The 4,687-nt window shown below is 36.2% G+C and overlaps 1 pseudogene; it reads right to left on the bottom strand.

Annotated features, from left to right (window-relative positions):
- Window positions 1–1,375: 1,375 nt before the first annotated feature.
- Window positions 1,376–3,638, bottom strand: LOC127157836 (TRPM8 channel-associated factor homolog; annotated as a pseudogene).
- Between the last annotated feature and the right edge of the window lie 1,049 nt (window positions 3,639–4,687).

Raw genomic sequence — 4,687 nt, forward strand, 5'->3', positions numbered from 1 at the left:
TCTCTCCTGAGGGATGAAACAAGTTAGCATTCAAACGTGGTAACACTTTATAATAACATTTAGTTGTAAGTCATTTATAAGTGATTAGTTAATGGTGAAATAATCATTTTCAAAACATTGACAAATCATTAATAAGTGATATGCTAACAATTTGTGTATGTTTTGTTAATTCATTTACAAGTCAATTACAAGTTAATTTACAAGTAATTAGTTAATGATGAACTAATAATTTACAAAACATGACTCTGTGTTTATAAATGATTAATAAGTGATATGTTGAAAAGCACAAAAATGCAATTATTCTAAAAATATTTTCTTTTTTAAAATAATAATAAATTATTTGCTGTCAAGTGAATAAACGTGTAAACCCTTTCTCTCATCAGCACAGACTTGTGTTCTGTGTGGAATGTGTGGGATCTAGTGATAATGTGAACCAGTTTTACCCTCCACTGAAGATTAAATCAGGTGCACAGCACTAAAATACTCCATGTGTTTACCATCTTTACCCTCACCAGTCAGCCCTTACATTGCAATACACACAACAAATATTCAAAACCTGTTGTGTAAACACATGAATAAATCATTTACAAATCTTTCAGCTTCCCTTTATCTAAAGTGTAAACTACTCAACAGTTGTAAATGTTTTACAAACCTGCCGGTTACAGGTTGTGTGGGTATACACGCTGGTGAGGAAAATCTACGAATGATGAGTAAAACATTTACAACGATGAACTGTTTACACTTCAGATTAGGGGATGCAGAAAGATTTGTAAATGATTTATTCATGATGTGATCTTCAGTGGAGGGTAAAAATTTCAATGATTGACATTTTAATTATTTATAATTGATTAATAATATATTAACTAGTAACTTATTAACAATTGACTAAGGATCTGTTTGATTATTTCATGATATGCTATTTTTTTAAAGATAACTTACGACAGATTTGTAAATTGTTAGCATATTACTTAATCATTTGTGAACATATAGTGATGTTTTGTAAATTATTAGTTCATCATTATTTAATCACTTGTAATTATATATAACTTAATCTACAAAGCATAGATAAAAATACTAAAATATCACTTATTAATCATTTATGAATGCATAGTCATGTTTTGTAAATGATTAGTTAATTAATACCTAATTACTTGTAAAATACTTGTAAATGAATTAACAAAACATACACAAATTGTTAGCATATCACTTAGTAATCTTTTATAACTGTTTTGCAAATGATTATTTGATCATTAACTGATTGCTTATAAATGACTTACAACTGAACGTTATTATAAGGTGTTACCAAAACGTTTACCATACAATGTTAAATGTTCTGAATAGAAACCTCACTGTGATGCTCATTCAGAATTCTTACCAGACTTAAAGTATGGAGCCTGTACGGCATCATGCACAACAATTTCTACCCCATTCACTTTGCTTTGGGGAGGTGCTATTATGTAGATGAGCCCTCCCCATAAATTGCAGACTTGGACCATCTCTGCATCCAAAGGGAATTGCTCATGGACAACAGGAGCCCGTTTCAGAACCTTTGCTCCACCAATATCATCTGTTTGGCAACCAAGTTGCACCTGCAAAAAGTGTTACCTCCTCATGTTAATAACATGTGCTCCAATGAGCAATAAGGTTGCATCTATCAAGTATACTACATGCAGCAACTATTCATTGATTGTTAACATGTAATGTACAGGCATAGACTTTATTCATCACCTGCCAATTTTTCCTAATGATCTCTGGAGGTACTGCTATGTTCGTTTTCATACCAGGAGAAAGATATAAGCCTGTGCTTATCCATTCTTCAGAGCCTGAAACAAGAAATTGCATTCTTATTTTATAGTGCTCAAGTATTTTGAAACTTAAACAAGAAATACAATTTACCCTGCACTTTTTTTGGAAAACTTTCGTACCTTCAGTTTTGGCACTGATCCGAACTCTTGCATTAGACACAGTGGGAAACTTAGGTCTGTCCTTGATGATGTATGGAAGAAGGGCATCAGGATCAGGCGACACTTTGTATACCTCAGACCCAATGTGGAGCATCAGGCAGTCTTTGGCACTTTTAACAGGGCAGTTACTACACACTTGTGGAAAACCAAACTTCTTCACTATGTCACTAAGAATCGCTACCACTGAAGTATAGGTGGCGCTGTCGTGACATCGCATTTGAAGGTAACTGGCACAGTCATTGCCCAGCTGCTTGAAGCAGCTCTGTTCATGATTAATCAGTTCTTTCCCCAGGTATACATGTTCAGCAAACCGATGCAGCATGTTACAAAAGTGGTACCCCTCTTTACAACTTTGCTCAATTTCTGGGGCTTTATATAACCCTCCAATCAAGGTGTTGCCCAAGAGAGACAATCCCATCTTATTAAGAATGTGATTTCCTGGGTAATCGGTCATCACATTGCAGCCACAGTGGGTCTGGGCATAATACCAAGCATGACCCCCAATCATAAGACCTCCACCTTCAGCAACAAATTCTTGGATTTCTGCACACTGGGCATCACTGTATGAAGTGCAAATGTAGACGCTTAGATCTTTTCTGAAACCAGTCAACTGGCAATCTAAACCAGATTTGCTCAGTACTGTGTGGGCTGCTTTTAGGCTGGGTAGTATCCCAATAACACCCTTGCGATCTTCATCAAGCCACTTGATAGCGTTGATCAGGAAAGTGGACAGAGAGTCCCGGGCCACGTAGCATTCATGTGATAACAGAATAACTCGTCCTTGCCCATAATAGGCACCAGCAATGAATGCTTTTCCAGCTGGAGTGAGTGCAATAGGAAATGCTAATGGTCCATGCACCATCACCTCAGATGCTATAGACTCACCTTGGACATCAAACTCGGACACACCTTCTAGCAGGAACTGTAGGTCATCCTTAAAGTCCTTGCCTATACTGTAAAGTAACAATAAAAAACAGCTGGTGAATTGTATGCTTTCTTTAAAAAAACAGATAAAAAGTAAGAATGTCTGCTAAACTTACGATAAAGCAAGCCAACTATAAGGGATTTGTTTTGGAACAGGAAAAATGCCAACTTCTCCATAGCATTCCGAGAAGTAAATTCCTGCAACGCTTCACACCTTGTTTCCTGGGAAATTCTTTAGAGTGTTTTCTTGTGGGTGGGTTCCAGCCCAATGCCAGGCCTGGCCACCCATAATCAAGCCACCCCCAGCTTTGATGAAAGCAATCAGATCCTTTGCACAATTCTCAACACTGTAAGCATCTGTGATATAAACAGCTAATCCACTTCGAAAGTCTCCTAGCTCTGTCTTGATAGAGCAGTCATTCAAGTTTGCAGCTACTGAACATAAACTCTTCTGAATTCCTACAATGCCAGCATCACCAGAACATGGCATGAGCCACTTTAGGGCATTCTTTATGAGGCCGGGAAAGCTTGTTAGGTATTGCTCATGTCCCAACACCACCACACGTCCTTGACCGTAATAAGATGCAGCCATCAGCACCTGACCTCTTGGATTCACGACAAGTGGAAAGGCACGTTCACCTATCAGTACAAGATCACTGGGCACTGCGTTCATTTGCAAATCAAACTCCTGCAGCCCACACACGATAGTGTAGTAGTCTTGTTCGCGTGCCATGGTGGATTAGTTCTGTTTCACAAGTCAATTCAAAACAATCACTTATGTCAGAGCTTGTGAGGTAAAATGATACTGATTGCTTTTCAGTCCTACACAAAGACAGAAAATGAGAGAAAAAAAGTTGCATAAATTTAGAAACATACAGAACTGTAATTTTATAACTGTAAATACGTTTTTTTCATGAATTACATCGCTTAACATAGTATACAAAAATATGAAACGTTTCAACTATCCTTTCCCTATTGTGGCTACATATGTAAAAATTGTGACTTCATATCTGACAACCCTAATGAAAAGTATAATATATATAAAAAAAGTATAATTTATTTGTATGTACTAAATATGTTTGTGGCACACTATAAATTGGTATACTTAAAGTCTGTTAAATTGGAACAACTAATTTTGTACTAAATGCATTTTAGTTGTGCAAAAGCAGTGCTGACGTTTAACTTAAGTTGTATTAAATATACTTGTTTGTGCTGAAGTGGAACTATTTCAAGTATACTTAAGTACAATTTAAATATCCACTCTTGTATTTAAGTTCTGAAATGCAGAATTCACTTAGCATAAACTAAAATGCATTTTGGTGATATAGCAATTGCAATTTAATTACACTGTAAGAGTGTTGAACATACATTAATATTACACAAATAACAAACTTAAGTTATGCTATCATTTACTTTATTGACTTTAAAACACATTGCAATGGCATTCCAAGAACACCTGAAGTGTGCTAATGGCACAATTATTGCGTTCTTCTAATGCAATAATAAACAACGACTTAAGAAATTGCCTATTACTAACAAAACCAGCATACTAACCAACTCAATTATCCAGAGAACATCAGTGAGACACTGGGCTCAGACAATTGAACACTGAACACAGGAAACACTACAAACTGGATTCAAACCCATGCCACTGCCACACAAGCGCACTCGATTTATCAGTTGCGCTACCAAAGCAGACATGTGTTGTGTAGAACTGCGGTCAAAAGTAGGAGCAAGCGGGGATGAAAGTACCATTTTTCAGAAAAACATAATTTAAAAAGATAAAGTTGTAGACAGAG

The sequence above is a fragment of the Labeo rohita genome, unplaced genomic scaffold, assembly GCF_022985175.1.
Source record: "Labeo rohita strain BAU-BD-2019 unplaced genomic scaffold, IGBB_LRoh.1.0 scaffold_1216, whole genome shotgun sequence".
Classification (NCBI taxonomy): Eukaryota; Metazoa; Chordata; class Actinopteri; order Cypriniformes; family Cyprinidae; genus Labeo; species Labeo rohita.